Genomic DNA, 8,567 nt, shown 5'->3' with positions numbered 1-8,567 from the left:
GTTCAGGAGCCAGAGGGACAGGTTTGGTCCCCAGAAGCACAGATGGTTCCCTGAGCACAGCCAGGAGTGATCCCTGAGCACAAAGTCAAAATTAAGCCCTGACACCGCCAGGGCTTAATTGTGTAGCACAATTAAGACTGTGTTGCACAATCTTCCCCACCGAAAATAAAATTAAATTTAAAAAATTTCTAAATTATGGTTTAAGGCTGGGGGAGATGGCTTAAAGGAAGGCAGCAAAGACTTCGCTTGCAGGACCCTATGTAAGATCCTCCGTACCAGAAGATCCCTCAGGCACTACCAGGATCAACCCCCCCCCAAAAAAAAAATATCCGTCATCTACATCACCTAAACTTATCAGTGGTAACTGGCCAAGAGCAACATGGACAAGCTTCGTGCTGAGCAGAGGGTCAGTGCTCGCTCGGCGTGGCTGGCCTCTTTCCCGGAGGACGCGCATTTCTCTGATTCCTTCTTCCCCTTCCTGGGAAGACTTGGCAGGAGGCTTACTTCTCCGGGCCCCAGGAAGCAGCGGGAGAAAGACCCCCTGATGGGCGTCCTCATGAACCTACATTCCTGGGAAGACGCCCCAGGATGAAGACTGGAGAAGTGGGGCCTCCCAGGTGTCTGGGCGCTGCTAATCCTCGCTGCTCCCCATCCTGGCCCCCAGCCCTTCCCGACTCGGCCCCCTCAGCTCTCTCTCGGGCCCAAATCAGATGGAGTTTGGAGAGCCGAGGAAGGCATGTCCTAGAAGCCAAGAGCTTGGAGAGGGCAGGGCTGGAGGGGAACTCCCGATTTCGGGCACACTATTGCACACTATTGCAGACCGGGGAGCCACAGAACACCTGCAGGGAGACAGAGGCCAGGCTGGAGGGGCGGGGTGAGGGGGCTGGGAAGGGCAGAAGGTGGCCTTGTCCTCACCAGTCTTTGATGCTGGGCTGGATTCCCTTCTGCCACCCAGCCTTTGGGGTACGGGAGCGCACTGTCTCAGCCTGTTGTCCCCAGTGCTGCCTGTAGGCGGCAGGCAAGAGACGGTGAGTTGTGATTTTATTTTATTTTATTTTATTTTATTTTATTTTATTTTTAATTCTTTTCTTGAGCGCCCCTGAAAGCAAAGACACCCAACGTGGCCACCAACTCTGAGACTGCAGGAACGAACTAGGAGCTTCTCCGTGGACTCACATATTCTAGATAAAAATGTTAGCACTCCATTCCTGATCAGAAAGTCGGAAAAAGTCTGTCAAATTTCTCCACTGGTGGTTCAGTATGTTTTTAACCAACTTTCAATCAATCATTTCAGATTTACACAAACATTGTAAGGATAGACCAGAAGGTTCCGGCATAGCCTGTACTCACCAGCTCCCTCCTTAGAACATTTCATTACACGTGTGTTTGTCAGCAGTGAGAAAAACAGCATGGGGACACAGCCGGGAACTACACTCCAGACTGGACCTGGATTCCACGAAGTTACCTTTCCAGGCGCACATCCCTACTACCACCTGGCATTTGGCATTTGGCATTTGGCATTTAGCTTTTTTTTTTTTAAGGGTAGAAATTAACTCACTGATATTCCTCTTCTACAGCGAAAAGTTTACACGTTTCCAGCTCGTTAATTGAACCAAGCAAGCTGAAAGTGTTAAACAGTACTTTTTTCCCCCTTATAACACTCATTTGCAAAGCACACACACACACACACACACACACACACACACACACACACACACTCACTCTGCATGTTCTTAGTACAGTTTGTTATTCTCAATCGTCTGGGGACAGAAACATAAATTATTCTTATTCTATTTGCGCGTGGTAACAGCAGCACACTTGTTTTCCTGTGAGCCAGCCCCGTTTGGAACCGCGCACGGCACCCCCAGGGACAAGGCGGGGGAGAATGTTTTGCAACAGTGACTGCCCAGCAGGATACTCAGCCTGAAACGCTAAACGCAACGAGGGGTACAACTCGCGGTCCAGTCGGCATATGGCCTCCGTGAGGAGATTTCGTTAAGAATAAATTAAAAAAATTTTAAAAATTAATTGAGCAAACAGTGCTCTATTGCACCGTCTCCTCGCTCCCACTCCCACGCTTTCCCCTGCAGCGTCTTTAAAACACAGAAACACATTTCCTGACTTAAATAACAATCGTTCGAAAGAAAGCCCCACCGGATAGGAGCGAGACGGGCACATTTCAAAACCTGCTTCCCTGTGGTCAGTTGCCCAGCATCGCCTCGCCTTGCGCCAAAACTAATCTCCGTGCGACCCAGATGGGACTCGAACCCACAATCCCCAGCTCCGGAGGCTGATGCCTTATCCATTAGGCCACTGGGTCACCACAGGATCCGGGTCTTCTCACCGCCTCCTTACGCGATGCCATCATCGCGCTCCGCCCCTGCTCTCCGCGATCTCGCGTTGGGCGGGGAGTGATTTGCGAGCCCCGCCCAGGGGCGGCCTAGCCCCGCCCACGGCCTGCTGAGCCCCGCCCATGGCCGGTCGAGTCTCGCGCGCCTGCGTCTTGCGTCTCTCGGCGCCATCAGCGGGCCGAGACCCGCGCGCCTGCGCCCTGCGTCCTCGGTCCCACGTGCCCGCTGAGCCCGGCGCGCCTGCGTGGGACCCGCCCTCTCCCCCCTCCCGGGCTACGTAGTGCAAGCGCGGGCGGGCGCTGTCCCGGGACTGGGGCTTCCTCCGAGTTCTCGGGGCCGGAGACAGTTTCGGCGTGGCCGGGGAGCTTCCCGCAGCAGGATTCCAGCGCTTGACCGCATTCTGATTCTGTGTTCTTGGCGGGTGCAGGTTGCAAAGCAGCGAGGGCCTTCCTGGGGTGCGGCCGGCGTCCCGGCGCACCCCAGGTCCTCATCTGCCCTGACTTTAGTCCATGCACAAGCGTTTGGTCCCCTATGAAATGCTGGAGACTGTTGGGGGATTCCAGATGACAGGACTTGGGACCCGAGAGAGGGTGGTTTGGGCCACGCCAGCTGGTGCTTGATGTTCCCCGCCCCCATCCACCCAGTGGTCAGGGGACCGAGTACAGAAGAACTTTCCCCCCAAAAAATCTGTCTTACTCCCGGCCCTACATTCTTTCCCTTCTCTCGCCACACTTTCTCTGGATTAAAGACAAAATGAGAACGACGAAGTCTCCAAATACACATAAAAAAATGGGACTTTTGTTTTATATTCATCTTGAAGCTAGGTCTTGAATAAAGCTTAATTCAGGATCTCTCTGTGGCATTGATGTGTAGGCCAAAAGATGCTGCAAGTGAAATTTCAATATGCTTCTGTTTTCTTTTTTTAGATTTTTCATACTTCCTCATTGCAAGATTGGGTAAGCCAAAGAAAACTGAAATTGACGTTCATTCTACCTTTTGGATTTCACCAATGTTAATGTTTTGGTGTGTACTTTCAAATACTATGTCTCTATCATCTAATATGTTGTTAATTACCTGTGGATCTTGAGTCATTCTTTATATGAAATGCTTTATATGAAAAGTAGAGCCTTATTAATAAATAATCCTTAAGGGCTTATCTTGCTGAAAGGGTGTTGGGTAAAATTGAGTCCTCACTAAAATGGGTCAAGGTCAGGACACCAAACTCTTAAAGTGGTGATTTTCACCCTCAGGGTTTGCTTAGCTCTCTGTCCCTGATTGACTCTGTAAGAATGTTAAATGTGTTTGATCTCAGCTCTTGAGTACACATCTTTTTAATGTCATGTGACTAACTCCCCCTTCTAAAGCATGACACAGTGGAGAACATTTGCACTGTTTGAGTTGCTGGCTCATTGAGCTGCTTTTCCAGTGGAACATGGTTTTAACCAAACCGGGACAACTGGCACGCCTCTTTTTTTTTTTTTCTTTGAAATGAACAAAGTGAACCTGTCAAATCTAAAAACTTGTATCCAACACTGTGCATTTGACAGCTTTCCAACACTTAAAGGTTTTCCTGATGGTTTTAGGTGGTATAACAGGTTGGCATTGAATAATACATTGTGTCAGTATTTGATAAATAGTAATCCAGGGGCTGGAGTGATAGCACAGCGGGTAGGGCATTTGCCTTGCATGTGGCCAACCTGGGTTTGATTCCCAGCATCGTATATGGTCCCCCAGCACTACCAGGAGTAATTCCTGAGTGCAGAGCCAGGAGTAATCCCTGTGCATCCCAGGTGTGACCCGAAAAACAAACAAACAAAATGTAATTCAGCATACAAGAAATATCAGTGGACAATTTAAGGACAACTTGCATGGGTAAAATATTCATCCCACTGCAAGACAGATCACTGTCACTGTCACTGTCATCCTGTTGCTCATCTATTTGTTCGAGCGGGCACCAGTAACGTCTCTCATTGTGAGACTTATTGTTACTGTTTTTGGCATATCGAATACGCCACAGGTAGCTTGCCAGACTCTTCCGTGCAAGCGCAATACTCTCGGTAGCTTGCCGGGCTCTCCGAGAGGGCCAGAGGAATTGAACACGGGTCGGCCTCGTGAAAGGTGAATGCCCTACCATTGTGCTATCGCTCCAGCCCGAAAGACAGATCAATGGATTTTATTTTTTAATTTATCTTTTAAATTTCCTTTCTCAAAACTTGAATCACCTGGGCCAGAGCGATAGTACAGCTGGTAGAGCGTTTGCCCCTGCATGTGGCTGACTCAAGTTCAATCCCCAGCATCCCAGATGGTCCCCCAAGTATTGCCAGGAGTAATTCCTGAGTGCAGAGCCAGGAGTAACACCTGAGCATTGCAGGGTGTGACCTAAAAAAAAAAAACCAGATGTATATTGAATCACCTCTGAGATACACAGTTACAAAGTTGCTCATGATTTGGTTTCAGTCATAGGATGTTCCAACACTGTCCCTTTACCAGTGCACATTTCCCATCATCAATGTTTCCCTCCCACCACCATTCCCCACCCCCACCCCAGCCTGCATGGAAGACACCTTTCTCCTCCTACCTGTTCTTTTTGGGCATTATTTTGCAGTTAGGACAGAGAAGAGACCCATTGTTTTGCAGTTAGGACAGAGAAGAGACCCGTATGACAATGATAGATGCAAATAATCACTCTGGACAAGAACTGAGTGCTGAAAGGAGGAATACACATGATACCTTTTCAGATCAGTGGATTTTAAGGTAAGAGAAGATGAAAGTTTAGTACCATGATTTCAGGCTCTACGTTGCAACATGTTTTTAATGCATGACTTTTAATTTTTGTTTTATTTTTTGGGTCACACCTGGTGATGTACAGGGGTTACTCCTGGCTCATGCACTTAGGAATTACTCCTGGTGGTGCTCGGGGGACACTATGGGATGCTGAGAATTGAACCCAGGTCAGCCGTGTGCAAGGCAAATGCCCTACCCGTTGTGCTACCGCTCCAGCTCCATGATTTTAATTTTTGACCAGTTTTAGGTTTACAGAAAAACTGAGCAGAAAGGAGTTTCCCATTTCCCCACTGTCCTCATCACCTCACTTTTTCCTATTAGCATCTTCCGTTATTGTGGCATATTTGCTGTACTTAAGGGACTGATAATTGGCTTGGGATTGTTTTGTTGTTGTTGTTTGGGCCACATCCGGCAGCACTTGAGGGCGTTTCCTGGTTCCGGGCTTGGGAATCACTGCCATTTGAGTAACCTCTGAGGTGCCAGGGATTAAACCACCTCCAGCTTGCAGAGGAGAAAACCCAATCCTTTGAACTCACTCCATCCCAAATTTCATCTCCAAATCTTCTCTCCCATTCCCTGCCCACCCCGATGGATGTGTGGATTTGTTGTTCTCTCTCCTCCCTTTAGCAGAAGGAAGGAAAGGATGAATATATTACAGTGTTATAGTGGCTGCATGGCACTATACGTTTGTCAAAACCCATAGACAATACAATGCAGAGCAAATGCAGGGAACTGGAGAGTTAGTACAAGGGTTGATAATCTTGTTTTACATGTGGCTGATTTGATTTGATCCCTGCCCCTGCATGTGGTTCCCTGTAGTACTATCAGAAGTAGTCCCTTGAGCATCACTGGTATGGCCAAAATAACAAAAAAACATAAAGAGGGAGCCTTTATTTTTTATTTGTTTATTTTTTTTGCTTTTTGTGTCACACCCAGCGATGCTCAGGGTTTACTCCTGGCTCTGCACTCAGGAATTACTCCTGGCGGTGCTCAGGGGACCATAGGGGATGCTGGGAATCAAACCCAGGTTGGCCGCGTGCAAGGCAAACGCCCTACCCGCTGTGCTATCGCTCCAGCCCCAAGAGGGAGCCTTTAATTGTGGATTTTTGTTAATTCTAATGAGCTGATGGCGACCTCTTATTGTCTAGTTCTCCCTCTCAGAGAACCCAGCAAGCTACCAAGAGTATCCTGCCCACATGGCAGAGCCTGGCAAGCTCCCCGTGGCGTATTCGATGTGCCAAAAACAGTAACAATGAATGGTCTCATTCCCCGGACCCTGAAAGAGCCTTCAATGCGGACCATTGGGAAGGACGAGTCAGGAGAGGCTGCTAAAATCTCAGGGCTAGGACAAGTGAAGATGTGCCCGCTCGAGCAAATTGATGAACAACAGGATGACAGTGATGACAGTGACACAGTGAATATGCTGATATTGGATCATCGATTATAATAGGGCTAGTGCTCGGGCAGTAGTACAGCTGGTAGGCCACTTGTCTTGCACACAGCCAACATAGGTTTGCTCTCCAGCACCCCATATAGATCCCCCAGCCCAGCAAGAGTGATCCTTGAATGCAGAGCCAGGAGTGAGCCCTGAGCACTGCCAGGTATGGAACCAAAACAAAAACAATTAAAATAGGCCTGATATATATGAAGCATGTGTCGTACCACTGAACTTCATCCCAACTGTCTCTATAGATTTGTTTTTCCCAGAATATCAGCCTTTTTTTTGATTTGGTAAACACCCCCCCTTTTTTTTTCTTGGAATAAGTTCTATTCTGTGGCTATTAGGTACCAGTTTGTTTTTATAGTTAAGGCCATTTTGAAAATGTCCTGTTAAAGGACATTTTGGCTGCTTCCAGATGTTGGCAATTACAAATAAAGTTGCCGTAAATATCTGTGCTTAGTTGTTTTGTGTAGACATATGTTTTCTTTGAGTAAATACCTAGGAGCATAACTGTTGGGTTGCATGGGAAATATTATGTAAGAAATTATGAAACTAGGCCAGGAATGTAACTCAGTGGTAGAACTCTTGGCTTTCCGGTGTGAGGCTCTGGGTTCAATCTCCAGCCCTGAAGAAGAAGAAAAGGAAAGAAATGATTAAACTGCCTTCCAATGTGGCTGCACTGTGTGCTTGTTGCTCCAACCAGCAACAAATACGAGTTTCTGGCCAGGGAGCTGACCCAGAGGGCCAAGGGCATGGTGGACATTCCTGGGGTCCACTTCCCTCCTCCTTGTTCCACTGGGTGTAGCACAGATGCTCCCAGCACCCCCAGAAGGGTGTCCCAAAAGAAAGAATTCCTATTTGGGGGGAGATAGCCGAAAGGGCTGGGGTACCTACAGTCAGTCCAGGAACCTGGTGTTCAATCTTAGACACCACTTGATCCCCTGAGCACCGCTGGCTGTGCCTCCACACCCCCAACCCCCCAAAAAAAGAGTTCCTGTCCCATATCCACATCCTTGCCAGTATTTGATATTGTCGGTTTTGGATTTTAACCATTGTAGCAAGTAGAAAGCTGCTATCTTCTTGTTTTGATGTGTGAATCCCAGTTTCGCTGAGTTTGCTCCGTGTTGTTTGGGAGTTTAGAACAGTGTGAAGAACTGGCAGGAAGTGAGGGTGCAGTAGTGCCGCCTGCAAAATAAAACCAAATTGGAACATAAAACTGCTCGAGGGCCAGATCCATAGTACAAGTAGGGTGCCTGCCTTGGAACCCGGGTTCAATTCTGGCATCCCCTATGGTGCCACAAGCACTGACGGGAGTAGTTCCTGAGTGCAGAGCCAGGAGTAACCCCTGAGCATCGCTGGGTGTGGTCCCCAAAAACACAGCAACAAAAGAATGCATTTGGATTGTTCTGTTCTTGGTTTGGGGGCCAGGCCCTGTTTACTCCTATCTCTGCACTCAGGGATCATTCCTGGTGGGGATCAGGGGACTGTATGGGGTGTCAAGAATTGAACCCTGGTTGCCCTCATGCAAGGAAGTGCCCCACCCATTATACTGGCTCTCTGGACCCCCAAAAATGAATTAACAAATTAATATTTTTTCTGCTTCAGCCATGTTAGAAAAAGTCCAAAGTCAGTTTTTGGACTATCAGGTAACTGACTTTTTTTTTTTTTCCAAATGTGTGTGTTTGTTTTTGATTAGGGGCCACCCCCAGCAGTGCTCACTCCTGAAAGTCATTGGGGGACTGACACCCAGGAATGAACTGGGGTCAGCCATGTGCAAGCTAAGTGCCTTACCTCTACCAGGTAATTGACTACCCCCTCCAGCGCCCCCGCCAGGCCGAAGTCAGCATCACAGTGGTTGGATAACAGGAAGAACAGGGAACCGGAATGATAGTATAGTGGGTTGAGTGCTTGCCTTGAGAGCAGCCAGCCTGGGTTTGATCTGCGGCACCCCATTGGGTACCCTGAGCCTGACAGGAATGAGCCCTGAGCCT

At 48.4% G+C, this 8,567-nt stretch overlaps 1 non-coding gene across 1 annotated transcript; it reads right to left on the bottom strand.

The window, feature by feature from the left end:
• Nucleotides 1–2,247: 2,247 nt before the first annotated feature.
• TRNAR-CCG (transfer RNA arginine (anticodon CCG)) lies at nt 2,248–2,320 on the bottom strand. The gene has a single exon. It is a non-coding gene; the product is annotated as a tRNA-Arg (tRNA).
• Nucleotides 2,321–8,567: the final 6,247 nt, after the last annotated feature.

The sequence above is a fragment of the Sorex araneus genome, chromosome 3 (assembly GCF_027595985.1).
Source record: "Sorex araneus isolate mSorAra2 chromosome 3, mSorAra2.pri, whole genome shotgun sequence".
NCBI classification, from domain to species: domain Eukaryota; kingdom Metazoa; phylum Chordata; class Mammalia; order Eulipotyphla; family Soricidae; genus Sorex; species Sorex araneus.
Note: the sequence above shows the minus strand (reverse complement) of the source record. Positions and strands in the feature narration are given on the sequence as shown.